General features: G+C 42.4%; 1 pseudogene; it reads left to right on the top strand.

Annotated features, from left to right (window-relative positions):
- Positions 1-5,203: 5,203 nt before the first annotated feature.
- Positions 5,204-14,418, top strand: LOC139467568 (high-affinity choline transporter 1-like; annotated as a pseudogene).
- The last annotated feature ends 3,025 nt before the right edge of the window (positions 14,419-17,443 follow it).

Below are 17,443 nucleotides of genomic sequence, written 5' to 3'. Positions count from 1 at the left end.
GAAGTGGAATTAAAAAAATGTGGATACTCTGAATGGGCTTCACACATTGTACCTATGTGGGGTTGATATTTAGATTCATCGTATCCCGATTGCGTGGAGCGATGCTCACGATGTCAATCACTGGGTTGTCTGGTCCAGACTCAATTATTTTACAGACCGCCGTCATATAGCTGGAATATTGCTGAGTGCAGCGTTAAACAACAAACCAACAACAACGACATAATTAGATCTATGCATAGTGATTCAAAGTGACAAATAACTCTCAACAAGACTTATGTTGAGCAATATTCCAGCAACTCACAACTTTTGAGGTATAATCGAGCATGCCCTTTCTATCAAATCGTCAAAGGGCTTGTATATAACACTTGCTCAAAAGTAACAACATTCAAGGCCTCGGTAAAGCTTTCAAAACGTTTTATGGTAGATATGTGGAGAGAGTTCCCGTGTTAAATTCAGGTGATCAATTGATTTTCGCCCGCATGAATATGGAAAGTGTTTAGTCGCTTTTATTTACTCTCATACGAAGGTAAACAGGTGAGGTGAAATTGGGTTTAACGTTGTACTAATCCGGACTAATGGAGATTTTATAGTGCTAGCCCACTGCGATACCATGCCACAGTTTAACATGAATACCCCACTCAGACACAGTGTACTGACTCCGAACCGACCAGTCCTTGTTTTAGCCCCTTAATACCTAGTGCCAGGCAAGGTAAGAACAAGTACTATCTTTTGACGCCTTTTGGGTCAAACCTCCGACCTTCCGCTCTCCGGGCAGATGCTCCACCACTAGACTACGGAGGCGGTCGGGAGAGTAAATAGATAAATTCGTGGCCTCACATTAATTCTCAACGATTTTCGTAATTGTTCACACACCATGTTTCAGTATGTCTCCATCTTCAATACACTGGAATGCCCCAGCTCAAGTCATCATCTGTCCCCAAAAAACGTCTCGACGGCGGGAATCGCCATCTTTTCCACCTGTGACGTGAACATAGGCGCATTGATTTTGAGCAGTATTAATGGCACATCTGAAAGGAACAGTTTAACACTCATGAAATGAAGGGCAGACGTGGCGTATACTTCCACGAATATTTCTGCCCGGCATTGTTTCAAATTTACAGCTGAAGAAAAGGGATAATCTTTGCCACCATTAAAAATATCTCTCTTTCAGGCAATGTGAACCAGTAATTTGGAGTTCGTTTTTTTGTTGTTTTTCCTATCAATGGCTCTGAAAGTTCATTGAAAGAAAACACACACATGCTGGTTTGGGAAGCATATGCAGCCACAGTGTTTCGCGGATATATGCCCATGGTACTATCTTATTCCTTTGGTGTTCTGGAGCGGGTTATTACTCGCGAACGACCCCATCACCGTTGTTGCAAATCGGAGCCAACATATGGTTTAATGAGTGAGGGAGTGAGTTTGGTTTAACGCCGCTTTTAACAGTATTCCAGTTATATAACAGCGTGTCAGCTTAATGTGGGAGGAAAGCCCAAAGTGATGCAGGTCTCAGACGTTTACCATTTCGGTGAAACCCACGAGGACGGGTATGGTGCTGACAAACCTAGAAACATAATCGGGGAGAACCGGGATTCGAACCCACAATCATAGGTTTCTGACGTGAGGTATGGTTTAAACATATTTTCATTTCATAAATGAAATCTGGATTGGTAAACGAGCTAAACATTGGACTGCTTCATATAAGCATGTTCATTTTGAATATATATTAACCGACAGCCAACATAAACTTTACCATATTTTAATCACTGTAAACGTAGGTTAAAAACCAGGAAATGGTAGATACTTGAAATAGACGGTATTCAAACGATCCAAATCTCAACGAAATCAACACTGTCATAATCACCCGATATTGGCATGACAGTTACTCGATTTGAGCTGGGTAGCAAACACAGGCTTTCAACGTAAGGGACAAAGGCCACACACATTTATACTCGCTCAAGTTCAATGATACGTCATTAATAGCGTGTATGACCACGCCCAGCTACAAGACACTCACGCAAAATCTCTCCGGCGCACAGAAAAAGTCTTGGAGTGACCCGTGAAGATCCGGGTTAGAATAGGTCTTCTGCAAAAAATGCATGCAGGAAAAGGCGACTATACTTGTCGTAAGAGGCGTCTAATTGGATCGGGTGAACAGGCTCGCAGGCTCGGTTGAGGCATGTCATCTTATCCCAATTGCGTCTGGATCGATGTTCATGATGTCAATCCAGATTCGATTATTTCACAGACCGACGTCATAAAGATGGAATAGTGCTGAGTGCGGCGTTTAACAACAAACCAACTGTTCTTGTCAGTTGGCTTGGATGGGGAGCTGTTATATTTCCGTTGACGATGACCAGTTGTACTCTCTCTGCCCACAAATTGCCACACACACCATAGCACCAACTTCGGCACGACCTCCTTAACGCAACATGCCGCCGTTGTTTCTCCCTTTTGGCGGTAAACTAGCTTCCATCTGTTAAGACGAGCCTCTGCCAGTCACGTCACTGTCAACGACGTTCAGTCCGGGCCCATCTCGATTTTGCGCTGTCAATAACTGTCCTCTGCAAGGCCTATGTGACAAATGTTAATATTTGGGATAACACTTTCTTAGTAAAGAACAGAACACACAAAGTTAGCAATCTAACCCACCCTGGAAGCCTCGCTGGCTCTGTCTTTCTCGAATCAGTACTTAACTAAGAAAGTGTTATCCCAAATATAACATTTGTCACATTTGACCACTTTCTAAATGACATTGCGTATTCATGCTCTCGGTATGGCCTGACCGCCTCCGTAGTCTAGTGGTAGAGCGTCTGCCCGGAGAGCGGAAGGTCCGGGGTTCAATCCCCGACCGCGTCATACCAAAAGACGTTAAAAGATGGTACTTGTTGTTATCCTGTCTGGCGCTCGGCATTAAGGGGCTAAAACAAGGACTGGTCGGCTCGGAGTCAGTATACTGTGTCTGAGTGTGGTATTCATGTTAAATCGCTGCATGGTACCTCAGTGAGCTACCACTATAAATCGGCATCAGTCCGGACTAGTACAAGCAGCCACACAAACACACACACGTGCATGCACGTCGCTATATAAGTGCAATAATCTTGGACGCGACGTCAAACCCCATTTCACCTCACCTCACCTCGGTATGGCCTGTAGGCCCTAATTCCTTGAGCCCCGAGTTGCCTGACCACTGTCTGTGGGGTATCAATAGTGGCATTTCTGTGGTGATCTTATGTCATGTGTGTACAATTTATGTACCCTTATTGCGACAACCCAGGTGGCACGTGTTTGTAACGTTTTGCATTTTGTAAAAAAAAACGTGCCGTGGACGTGTATCAGTTCCTGCTTAGAACATTGGTGTGTTTGAACGATGTGTTATGCATTTTATTAAGTTTGAACTCGTGTTTTTCAATTTTTGGTGCTGAAGTTTCTTTTGGCCGTCACTTTATGTACAATACATGAAGTTCATCTGTAATCGTAACCGAACTGAACAAAGGTTTTGTTTGTTTGTTTGTTGTTTAACGCTGCACTCAGCAATATTCCGTCTATACGGCGGCTAAACGAATGTAGTATCTCAGTTTCATATATTGTATCCAAAAGTTTTTAGATTATTAATACATTTCCTTCTTGATTGCGTCAGTAAATGAAGAGTTGCAGTATAAGATCGTTTTCAGGTTAGATCCACGCTTGTAAAAATACATTTTATTTCTAATATTTGCGTAGTTTCTGCATGTGAATAGAAAATGTAATGCATCTTCGAAATGATACCCATATGATGATACCTTAGATATCAGCCGTGTCCACCAGAAAGTAAGAATTCACATAGGAAAAAGACGTGATATCCAGTCCTACCAAATATTCATGCTTTCTTCTGTATCCCTTATTATGTGTCAGTATTAATTAGTAAATCAGCTCAATAATTCTTTAGATGAACAGGCACGAATGGATGTAATGATCCTCCACAACCAGCAACCAGCTGCAGGCGGTGTGTGCTTACATCGTTGTGCGGATGCTAGGAAGACGTCACCCGCCTGCAAGGTTAGATTACATTGTTCGTATAAATAATGGTGAATTGTGCAAATGAGGTTTGGTGGAAAGTGTAATGATGTACACCTCATAGATGGGAAAATCATTAAAAGCCATCCAAATTACAGCATCCAAATTACTGTATCAAACTAACAATTAGTCAGAAGGGGAGCAGAAAAAAACCTAGACTCAACCGGTATTGGGGATGTCATCATTCAGCATTCCCATAGGCTTTGCATCTTTATGTGGTTACACATTAAATTCAGCTGTTTGTATTGAAACAGTTTCAATCTAGTGTCAGGGGCACGGGTGGCCCAGTCGTCTAAGGAACCGCGCTTTGCTGTGCAGAGTTGCGACCATTTGGCACGCCAGAAACCTATGATTGTTGGTTCGCCCCGATGTTTCTAGGGTTGTCAGCGCCATACCTGTGCTCGTGGGTTTCACCGAAGCGGTAAACGTCTGAGACCTGAATCACTTCGGGCTTTCCTCCCACATAAAGCTGACACGCCGCGATATAACTGGAATACTGTTAAAAACGGCGCTCAATCTGGTGTCATCTTATGGGCATCGCAAATACCGCAACAAGAAGAGGAGGCACAAGCATTTGTTTTGTCATTATGTAACCATTGGTAACCACAATCACAGATGTCTTCTATAAGGTGTGTTGTGCACACGAGGCGTAGTGACAACAAGGAATGGAGATTCACATGTTACAATATTTTTAAAGTTCATTGTTCTTTCAGTTAAGTAATCTCATCATTTCTGGAGTTCACCTGTAGTGAGTCACTCCAGGAAAAACTTGTCCATAATATTGGCCAATTTCATATGTAACGAGGGTGGGTGGGTGGGGAGCACAGATGACCCAATCATGTACATAAATCCGTTTCTTAGTGGCGCAAGAAACCTATGTTCGTGGGTTAGCGCCTCTGCGTTACACCTGTGCTAGTGAATTTCAAGAAAGTACTACATGTCTGAGAAATGCATGGCCGAAACGGGCCTTTCCCCCAACATCAAGGAAAACGAGCCTTCTACCTTTACTGCGTTCTTTTGTTTACATGCTAAAAATACAGATCATATGACTGTATGTTCTGTAATAGCAAAAAGTCACTGCTGATTCATAATATTTAACCATGTAATCGACTTGTTCCTTAGTTTCTAGTCTTAACACAAGGTCAATATGACAGTCAACATCGCCGGGATAATATCCGTCATCATCTTCTACCTCGTCATCGTCGTCGTAGGCGTCGTTGCTGGGAGGGTGAAAAAATCCACGACAATCGTTGGGATCTTATTGGCTGATCGAAACATGGGTGCTGTCATATCTTTCTTCACGCTAACAGGTAGAAACCATTGACACTGCAAGGATTGTGGGAAGCCATGCAATCCTAGTTTGAGGTCTTTTCTCTGGGTGGTGGTCCTCTTGTAGGACAAGCTCGGTTAAGACCCCTTTATATATACTGAACCAAATTAAAAACTTCACAATCCTAAACTGTTAACATATTGACCAGTTGTCATTGTGGGCCCTTATTGTGTATTTAAACAGTAATGGCCACGTATTGTCTTCAGATAACACCCGTTTTTGTGCAGGTGAATCGATCAAAATCATGTGCACAGCACTATAGTGGCAAAAGTGGTTTTAAACGTGCAACTGGTCACGTGGCCATAATACCGCATGTGTTTTCAGCCATACTTGTTAGCAGTCTTTAACAAAAAAAGAAAAACACAAGAAAACAAAAGTCTTTACGTCAATTTGTCATGCCACGCCTTTCAAATGTGCAACTTGAACGTGCCATCGGCATGTTGCAGACGGGAACGTCCGTAGCTGAAGTCGCAAAGACGATGGGTTGTAGTCGACAGACTGTTTATGATTTACAGACGCGTCTACAGCAAACGCGTCACATGCAGAGGATCGTCAGATTGTCTTACGTCACCTCCGTAACCGATTTTTGACGGCTACATCAACCAGAAATGAACTGTTTAGGGGTAGACTGAGTGCGCAAACTGTTCGAAACCGTCTGAGAACTGCTCATCTTCAAGCACGAAGGCCATACTGCGGTCCAATTCTGACTCAATTACACAGACGTCAACGTCAATTGTGGGCACAGCGACACTTACGATGGACTCAGAGGAATTGGAATCAAGTCGTCTTCAAAGATGAATCCCGATTTAATCTTCAATTTGCTGATGGTAGGGCGAGGGTGTGGAGGCGCCGTCATGAACGTTACGCACAGTGTTGTGTACAGGAAGTTGACAGGGTTCGAGGCGGAAGTATCGTGGTGTGGGGTGCTTTCTGCGGCAATGCACGTTCCAGGCTTCTTGTCATCCGTGGCAACCTCAACGGTGCTGCTTACCGCGACCAGGTACTGGCACCAGAACTTCTGCCTTTTATGGCAGCACATGGACCCGGTTTGATCGTCCAACACGACAATGCCAGACCCCACACAGCAATTTTGAAAAGGAATTTCCTTCAGAATGCGGGAGTCAACGTCATGGACTGGCCCTCAAGGTCTCCCGACCTCAATCCCATCGAACACGTCTGGGATGCTCTTGGCAGAAGTCTGCTCTCTCTCCAGAACCAACCACAGAATTTGCAAGATCTTGGCACCAGTTTGCAGCAACAATGGCGTCTTCTTCCCAATCATGTGTTCACAAGCATCACAAGGTCCATGCGGAGGCGTTGTGTGGCAGATGTCAACGCACATGGTGGCCATACACGCTACTGAACTTGTGTGCCATCAGATTCTCGTGCTTGGGACTTATGAATTAAACTGTTGATGTTATTACCGAATACCGTAGGTGCTTGGAACAAATTATGGTTACCATTGTTAATCAAAATCCTTCTTTGGACATTAATGATTAAAAATTACTTTCTCTGATACATTTTTCCGTTGTATGTGAAATATGGGATTACTTTTAAAAATGTAAAGTTTTTAATTTGACTCAGTATATATATTTAATATATATTTAAAATACACGCACAAACGATTGACAACTTGCCTTTGCCTTTCCTAAACGTGGAAGTTCTCAAGTTTAGCATAAATAAATTGTGAAATATAGCTAAAATGCGCGAAAAAGGCTTAAGTTTTGAGCATGAAGAGAAAATCTTAGTATAACTGAGTCCATGATCCTAGGCCACTTGTTGAATGACAATCAGGCCCATCTGATGGTACTGATGACACATGAACTTCCCAACGTCAAAGTTATTGTACTCTCTCCTGAACAGGCAAAGCATCCCCAAATAACATTTAGTTCACAAACTGTCCAATCTCAACCAACTTAAATATAAAAAAAATTAAACATTTAGGACTTTAGGAGTGTGGTAATCTCTTCAAATCAACAAGCTCAGTTAAATAAAGCCTAACCACCATAGACAACAATGTGGTAAAGTGTAAGCACATGTTGAAAACGTAAAACCCATTTTCGTGCAGGAAGTTCAAACCCAATTTGATTACTTTTCAGAAAAATGTTTTTGCTATCAAGGACTAGTGCCTTCTGAGAATCTGAGAAGCGAATTAACCTGTATTGCCTGACTGATGCCATATTTCCCGAGATGTGGCTCTAAGACATTATCGAGTTTTAAAAATAATGCAGTAGGTTAAGTTTTATTCTTTTATGTTTCTTGTTCTAGCCACATGGGTCGGTGGCGGCTTCATCAATGGGACTGCAGAAATTGTTGCCAAAAGAGGATTTGCCTGGATGCAGGCCCCTATTGGCTACTCACTGTCTCTCATCATTGGTAAATTCTTGTCATTTTACTCATCAGCCTATTCACAAGGTGATGTGAAGTGGGTTTTAACGTCGCGTCCAAGATTATTGCACTTATAAAGCGACGTGCATGCATGTGTGTGTGTGTGTGTGAGTGTGTGTGTGTGTGTGTGTGTGTGTGTGTGTGTGTGTGTGTGTACTGCTTGTATAAGTCCGGACTGATGCCGATTTATAGTGCTAGCTCACTGAGATACCATGCCGCAGTTTAATATCAATACCCAAATCAGACTCTGAGCCGACCAGTCCTTGTTTTAGCTGCTTAATGTCGAGCGCCAGACAGGGTAACAACAAGTACCATCATTTAACGTCTTTTGGTATGACGCGGTCAGGGATCGAACCCCGGAACTTCCGCTCTCGCCTTTTCACAAAGAGTTGTAAATATATACTGGGAGTTTATAATTATTTCTCTATAGTGCCTTCTGCCTAATTACAAGCGTTTCGGGGTTGTTTGCATTCAAAATTAAACCATGGTAGAAAGAGGTAACAGGTATTAGTTTGTATTTACTACTCTGTCATGATCTTTTCTGGTAAGAGGGCACGGGTGGCCCAGTCGTCTAAGGTGCCGTGATTCACTGTGCTGTGCTGAGTTACGTCGCCAGAAACCTAAGATTGTGGGTTCGAATTCCGGTTCGCACCAATTATGTTTCTAGGTTTGTCAGCACCATACCCGTGCTCGTGGGTTTCACCGAAGTGGTAAACGTCTGAGACCTGCATCACTTCGGGCTTTCCCCCCCCCCCCCCCACACACACACACACACATAAATCTGACACGCCGCGATATAACTGGAATACTGTTAAAAGCGGCACTAAACCCAACTCACTCACTCACTTTTTTCTGGTAAATCGTTTCAAGGATGTCACTCCTTGCGACCTTTTGACATCAGATTGGCTCAATGAAGGACAATGCCTCTGCATGTCACTGATTTGTGCACATAGACAACAATCTCAGTATTTGGAAAACAACTAGTGACATTTTCAAAGTTACCACAAATTCCTTCAACCAAAGGGTTGATCTAGAGTGGCAGTCCACCAACACCCTACACAGCCAGAAATCTTGGCCATGACTCTGTATTTGTCCTAAATAATCATCATCAGAAAATGAAACTGTCTCTGTGTCAATATGTCAGTATAACGAGGAACGGTGAGCTATGATAAAAGAAAAAGTCTTCAACATCTCCCTCCCCACCTGCAATGAATTAACAACTGTGTGTGTGTGTGTGTGTGTGTGTGTGTGTGTGTGTGTGTGTGTGTGTGTGTGTGTGTGTGTGTGTGTGTGTGTTGGTTTTCTACAAATGCGTTGTATTCGGATGGTAATGAAACCCAATTTGTGTGAAAACCAACCATACGCACATTGTGAAACCATTTATTGATACTGAATCGTCTTCTTCTCGCCTCTGTTTTGAGTGGTATAATTTTTTTGAAATTCCCATAACCTGAATGCCAATCCTGGGAGCTATGATCTAGTATGATAACTTTGATGTAGGTGGTATTCTCTTTTGTCCTCGTCTACGTCGCGACAACTGCATCACAATGTTTGACCCCTTTCAAGAGCGATACGGCAGGCTCATGGGTGCTCTCATGTGCATACCGCAATTTATGGGAGATCTCTTCTGGACAGCCGCGATTTTGTCCGCACTCGGTAAGTGTTTCGTCATTGCTTTGCTATTACATTCATAACAATTTCCCAATTATAATGTTGTAAATGTATTTATATTATTATTTTGTGTGATCAGCAACGTCACTAACACAATGTGCTTTAAACAACTGTCGTCAGTGGGCAGTTTCCCCAGCCTACAGTTGGATTCATAAGGATCCCAATAGACCTCTCTTGCTTCAGGTTCCACTGTGGCTCTCATCCTTGGCCTGAATGAAACGCTGTCCATCATTGTTTCTGCCATCATCAGCATATGTTACACCTTTGTGGGAGGCATATGGTCTGTCGCCTACACAGACATTGTACAGCTGATCTGCTTAACTGTAGGACTGGTAAGACCCACTGAGTCATTACATCCATTTCGGTAATAGAATGTTATTGCTGACCTATCCTTAATGCTGACCTATGCGTAATACATTGATGTCCACATATAGACCAACATACTGATGCAGGTTGATCTTCATGTAGATGTATTCAGTACATCAATTTAATAGCACAGAAAAGGTTACAGATGAGAAACGTGAAACCTATACTCCTTGTGTCAAGTTTTTCAAATACACACTCACAAATTTATAACAAATATGTTTGGGATGACTATCTGAGTGACGAGTTTCGTGCAAAGTTTCTTACACGCATATACGTATTATATATTTTGTGCTAAAATTATTTTAATTTAGACGACATTTTGAAGTCCACACGTTTTTTACGGGACTGTAATCTTGAAATGACGAGCTACTTCCACATTCCCAGGGAAACCCATGGGAATTCCCTAGCACGAATAAGTACAGAAGTTTTGTTTCTGATCATGCAGACCCTTTGATATATAACTCAGAGTGTTAGCCTACTTTGGGAAATGTCAGAGAGTTTCACTGCATGCCGGTTTGCGAATATCCTCGCTACGACCCATCGTAGTGACCACAACCAAAGATGTACAACCAATCTATCGACTCGATCCGTCCGTGTCTAGCATGCCTAAACTGATAGTACAGACTGGCAGTGTACAGCAATTTTCTCTTTGACCCATCTTTATGAACACCTTTCAATGATCGTCCAACTGATCAATGGTGACTAACACTTGTAATCGCCACAAGTTATCGACTATGCAATAACTACACTCGCTTACTAGATCGAAAACATGTTTAAACAAAAAAAGACTGACATTCAAGAAAAAGGTTATTGAGCACGCCAGAAACCTATAATCGTTGATTCGAGTCCCGGTTCGCCTCGATGATGTTTCAAGGTTTATCAGCACCATACCCGCGCTCGTGGTTTTCACCAAAGTGATAAGCATGAGACTTCGGGCTTTCTTCCCTAGTAAGCTGACACTCCGTGATGTAGCCGGAATGCTGTTTTAAAGCGGCATTAACGCAACTCACTCTCTCATTGAAAAGTAGCAAAACATTTTGACATTGGCAAATTCATGAGGAATCACAGAACTTATAGACCAGAAATAGGCACTAGGTTTGATTTAGTATCATGAAAACTGAAGACGTTTCAGTTTACAGGTACCACTGTGTCAGAGCGATGATGGTGTGCCTAATATGTTGGCGAATATTGCTTAACGTTACATCAGCTATTAGTGGTCAGGGAAACTAACTGTTGACATAACATTTTGTCTTTCCTTAGGTGCTTGCAGCCCCTTTCATTGCGACCAACCATGCTGCTGACTTACAAAGGATCCAGGGAACGTGGTAAGGGGAAGTAACACTGCAACAGTCAGGATACTTTCTCGACAAATATGGCCTTCTAATATTTGGGGGAACAACGTGGCAGGTGGGACTTAGTAAAGGGCAGGCACCTTACACAGTCGCGTCCGGATACCCTGGGTCATCGGTCAAAACCGAGTCCCAGAAAATGATTATACAATGGCGGCATCCATACTGTGATTCCAAGATGGCGGACACGGCAGCTTACTATTACCTAGCTCATTTCCAAGGTAAAATTCTGATGGAAAGTTGTCAGATAGCGCTACTGTAAGTTATATCTCATGTGTTTGACATGTTTGTTTTGGGAGAGGACAAAGGTCTAGAAGACGATAAATGTGCAGTAAACTCTGAGTTTGAGAATGTGGTGTGTTTTTTAATGTGGAGGTAGGCATGATCTTACTTGCATTTTAGTAGTTCTGTAATTCCATTCCGCCATTCTCGGAAGAAACACGGATACGTATTAGTATGGTGGTCTTTTATTAGTAAGGTTCTGTAAGTGGATAACTGCACATCGAAACACCTAAACTCTCATTTTGTGTGGTAAAGGTACCAAGTCTGTCATTTGGAACCGCAGTATGGGAGACATCACTGTGTAGTCATTGCAGGGTTTCGGTTTTGACACAAGGCTTTAGTTAAAGAGACAAACGAAACAAAAAATGTCAGCGCATTCAAAACACATGTCATGGTGAAAGTTGACCTTTCTCTTTGGTCATTGATGAAGTTTCCACAAAAGTAGTCAAAGCCAGCTATTGTTGGTACAAGAAGGCTAGATATATACATGCTCCATTCATAAAATTTAAGGTTCAGATTCCCATTGGTCAAATGTGAAGCTGTTTACATACCTGCACCACTCAGATCTCCCTTCGTTTGAAATAAGGCTTTGAATGCCAACTCCTTGCAGAGTTCAATTGTTAAATAGAAGACTTGTTACATAAACACTAGTCGCATGTGGAATGTGACAAGTGTTATGGCTGTAAATGTTCTATTCTATTGGACAATATTGACCGATAATGACTTTACCTCATGTTTCCACACTGCAAGACCTTGTAAAGCCGTATGTCTTTTGGGACAATGTTGGAATAAGTTTCAGGTGAGAAAACAGAGTAACACAGGACCAGGCGAAGAAGAGTGGAAGTATAATCTAATATTTTGACGTTGATTTCGTGTTTTGCGCAGGAGATGTATCAACGAACTTTGGCCTGCCGTACAACAAGACAATCTTTGGCATCATCAGTTGTTGCAGGCATCATGTGTCTTCTTCTTAGCATACCACCTGCTATCATTGACTTCGCAGGATCAGCTGCAGGTACCATGTTTTGATATTTGTTATGTGTATTATCCCCCGCCACGAAGTGGAAGGGGGATATAGAAATGGGTCCTGTCCGTCCGTCCTTCCGTCAAATTTCGTTTCCGGAGCAAAACTGAAATCCATGAGAGATATCTAACCAAACTTGGCACGAGTGGTGAACTTGTGTCTTTAGATAGTTTGGGATTTTTCGAGTTTCCATGGCAACGAGACTGAAAATGGCAGTTGTGCTCGTTTCCGGGACAGATCGTGAAAACTGTACAATATGTCTTGCCTTGCTCACAACCTGACATGTCATATTTGCGGGTGATATGAGTATTTCATGCATGTTATTGTTGCTATAAGCAGAATTTTGATTGTCCCTTTTCACCACCATCCAAGATAAAATTCCCGGGTAACACAAATATCTGCTTCGGGCGAATACATTAAATATTTGCTAAAGTCGAACAATATATGTATAGGGGGCATATTCGAGTACAAAATGTTAATGTTTTACAGTTGTCACCAAGCAGAATATTTTAAATTCCACATAAGGCTCACTTATATAGTTTACCACTCAGATTGGAATCAGACTGGTTACACGGGTGAAATTCCAATTCCCGAGGAACACATGCACTTTATCCTGCCCATGGCGCTGCAGTATCTCTGCCCCGTTGCTGTATCCATCGTGTGACTGGGCGCAGTCTCAGCAGCCGTCATGTCATCCACAGACTCTAGCACACTCTCCACAGCTTCAGTCTTCACAAAGAACATTTACAGCAGCATCATCAGAACAAACGTGAGCACCATGATATAATACAGTGAATTGTGTCGAACAAGGTTTAAACTGTCTCTACTGACACATTTAACAAGGTGAGGTGAGGTGAAATGGGGTTTAACGTCGCGTCCAAGATTATTGCACTTATATAGCGACATGCATGTACGTGTTTGTGTTTGTGTGGCTGCTTGTACTAGTCCGGACTGATGCCGATGTGAGGTGAGGTGAAATTGGGTTTTAACGTCGCGTCCAAGATTATTGCACTTATATAGCGACGTGCATGCACGTGTGTGTGTGTGGCTGCTTGTACTAGTCCGGACTGATGCCGATTTATAGTGCTAGCTCACTGAGATACCATGCCGCAGTTTAACATGAATACCCCACTCAGACACAGTATACTGACTCCGAGCCGACCACTCCTTGTTTTAGCCCCTTAATGCCGAGCGCCAGTCAGGGTAACAACAAGTACCATCTTTTAACGTCTTTTGGTATGACGCGGTCGGGGATCGAACCCCTGACCTTCCGCTCTCCGGGCGGACGTTCTACCACTAGACAAGGTCCATTTGACAAGGTCAACAAAGCCCTGTTCTGTTTTACGACCGCATCCTTACTCATCTGCTCTACATATGTTACAGGCCTCGGATCGGGAAATGGTGCTTGTGATGAGACTGACTGTCATTGTTGCTGGCGCACTTGCTGCCACCATAGCCATCGTCGTAAAGAGTGTGTATGAACTTTTCACACTTTGCTCTGACCTGATGTACGTGATTCTCTTCCCACAGTTCATCTGCGTTCTCTTCGTAAGCAGCTGCAATACGTACGGCTCCTTTGTAGGGTTTGTGGTGGCCTTCATCCTGAGAGTATGTAGTGGAGTAAAGCTGTTCCACTTCCCTGCTGTCATACGCTATCCCTTCTACAACCACACTGATGGCCAATTATTTCCTTTCCGCACGTTCATTGCTGTTTTGGAATTCCTCCTAATATTACTGGTGTCAGCAGGAGCCAAACTATTGTTTACTAAAGGGTGGATTTCAATTAAATATGATATTTTTAAATGTTTTGCAACCCCTAGGCTTCCAACGCCTCTCCTTCTAACCCAGAGGCTGTAGATATGATACCCGGGTCTAGTCGACCGAAGGGAAATCTGGATCAAAATCATCGCACTGACAACACGCGTGCTCGAGTTTTGTCGGAAAATGTATAACATGATAAAATTATATGTCTGTGTATGTGCACATATTTAGTATATTAACCATACCTATGTATAAATCTAACATCGGACAGGTGAGCAGCTGACGTTAATAATATTATTATTTATAGATTTAAATAATAAAATGCAGCAGAGAGGGTTTGCGTGATCCTGGCACAGTCAGGCTGGTTAGGCTCATCATCAGCTTAGGGTCCTTGCCCCCTCGACACGCAGCCCAGACAGCGAATGGGACTTCTACGAGGAAACGCTGCCAAGTCAAACCTACCCAGACTTTTTCGGAGAATGTGAAGACTCTCCAACACTGCAGCCTTCTGCATTACCCAGATTGTCAGAATGGCTGTATTCCTGGTAACAAACCCGGGTACTCTCCCAATGTCAGTCAACACATTGGGAGATACCAAACCTAAGGCACAAAGAACAATTGGGAGTCGGACAACTTGGTACTTGGGATGCAAGCGTGACAAGCGTGGTCTGCACATCTGCCATGTTTTTCCTCAATCTTGTCAATCACATTAGTGTCAAAAGGGACAAAAAAATAATCATATATATGATTTCTTTGGATTTATCAAAAAGCACAAGATCAGGTTTGTTGGTCTAAAGAATTTTGTATTTATCATTTACCATGACGCCCTCTACATATTCATGTAGTAGTAGTAGTAGTAGTAGTAGTAGTAGTGTATCTGCACATGCAATTAACATATATACGCGTTTTATATCGATCTCTAGTTCTAAATAGTTTCTACACTGGTGTTTTTAACAGCTCCATAAATTGTGGCACAGACACGCGGCGTGGGAGTTGGTTGACATCATCTTTTGTAAGACTGTTACCCACATTGGCTGCTGAAAATGTCTACTTTTCGATTTCGGATTCGAAAGGAGACGCGGAAAGATCCATCAATGCTTGCTTTCGTGTAACAGGTTAGAGTATAAAACTGTCACTATTAAATTTTGTTTGATACACCCTTGTCTGTTGTTCCTTCTCACAATTGACAGCACAATAAAAGTTGCTATCAAACTCATTGTAAGAAACTTTTCACCGGTCGATAATTGATGTAATTGCGCCATCTTGACTGACAGGAATGACTGAACGATGTTACCAAGGACACGTTAGATCACGGAGATGTTAGTTGAACATCGTCATGACGTCGGCTTATTAGGATGTGTTCAATCCCAAAACGCAGAAGTCCCATAACTTTGAACTCTCAGAACGAAAACCAGAAATTGATTTCCATTACATAATGCGTGCCGGTCACACCTAATTAACGAATGGATCATTCAAATATCTGGATACACTGAAGTTTAAATTTCTTGGATTTAGGATAAATGTTTAAAAATCAATGGGTCGTTATGTTTTGACACCAAGAACTAGAATAGATGAAGTCAGAGAAGATGGCTTATTCATCAACCCATCTCTCAGGTTATCTTTTTATCCCCCGCCACGAAGTAGGGCGGGGGATACAGAAACCGAGTTCGTCCGTCCGTCCACTTCTCAATGTAGACAAATTTTCTCAAACACTATTCAAGTTAGAGAAATGTAATTTTACACACTGAATGTCACTGGTCACGATCACAAATGAGTTCGAAAATTGGTGTCGTACATTCACTTCAGTAATGGCCCTTGCTTCAGGCTTTTGAACTTTGTGCATAGTGTGTGCAATGGGACAAGTTTTCCCAGAAACCACTGGCGTTACATGTATGAAAGTATGCATGCTTATCTGAGAGATACTTATGAAGACTGAGTTCGAAAATTGGTTCAGTAAATATTTATTTTACAGAGTCACGGCTGTTGATCCATGTTATATTACTTAGTGCATAGTGTCTGCATTTTGGACAAGTTTTCTCAGAATTTATTGAAGTTAGCTTATCTAAGACATACTCATCAAGGTGGAGTATTTTTTTCCAGAGAAGAAGTCTTTTGTGTGTATTAATTTCACTTATATTCCCATATCTGATGACATAAAGCGGCCGCATTGCCTATTTCTTCTTGAGGCTTTACAGGACTCTTTTTATGGTTTTTAATTTTAAAATTTCTAAAAATTCTAAAATTCTCATGTGCCCCATGGCGGGGGATAGGGATAACACTGTTTTTTTTGTTTTTCTGTCAATAACTGCACACACAGTTTATAGAGCAGATGAAGTTAAAGTAGATGGCTTATCCCCTATGGCTTCTTTCAGGTTTATCTTTTGTCTGTCAGCTAGCATACATATAGTACACATAGTATGTATAGTAGTAGTAGATGTGACTATTCAATATCATCTTTATTGCAAAATGGCAGGCATTAGGGGAGTTGAATATGGTAAAGGTGGAGATGCGTCGACATGTCCTGTAGTGTACCACAGTCAGGGACTAAGTCAGAAACGCGTCGAGCACAACCACATTTCTACTAATGACACAAATGTCGGGTATGTCCCTTCCACTTCTCCCAGGCAATATGGAGGGCGACACGAGGACGACCTAGTTGTCGCCTGCAAAGAGAAGATGGTAAAGGTGGAGATGCGTCGACATGTCCTGTACAAAGAGACTCCTGACGTCCCTCGATGGATCCAAAGAGTTGCCATACTTCTCCTAATTCCCATGGCTTCTTTCAGGTTTATCTTTTGTCTGTCAGTTAGCATACATATAGTACACATAGTATGTATAGTAGTCATAGATGTGACTATTCAATATCATCTTAATGCAAAATGGCAGGCATTAGGGGAGTTGAATATGGTAAAGGTGGAGATGCGTCGACATGTCCTGTAGTGTACCACAGTCAGGGACTAAGTCAGAAACGCGTCGAGCACAACCACATTTCTACTAATGACACAAATGTCGAGTATGTCCCTTCCACTTCTCCCAGGCCATATGGAGGGCGACACGAGGACGACCTAGTTGTCGCCTGCAAAGAGAAGATGGTAAAGGTGGAGATGCGTCGACATGTCCTGTACAAAGAGACTCCTGACGTCCCTCGATGGATCCAAAGAGTTGCCATACTTCTCCTAATTCCCATCCTGGAAGTCCAAGATGCCTGGTTACATG

The sequence above is a fragment of the Haliotis cracherodii genome, unplaced genomic scaffold (genome assembly GCF_022045235.1).
Source record: "Haliotis cracherodii isolate W230 unplaced genomic scaffold, xgHalCrac1.p SCAF_2, whole genome shotgun sequence".
In the NCBI taxonomy this organism is placed as follows: Eukaryota; Metazoa; Mollusca; class Gastropoda; order Lepetellida; family Haliotidae; genus Haliotis; species Haliotis cracherodii.
This window is presented reverse-complemented; position numbering and strand designations above follow the sequence as displayed.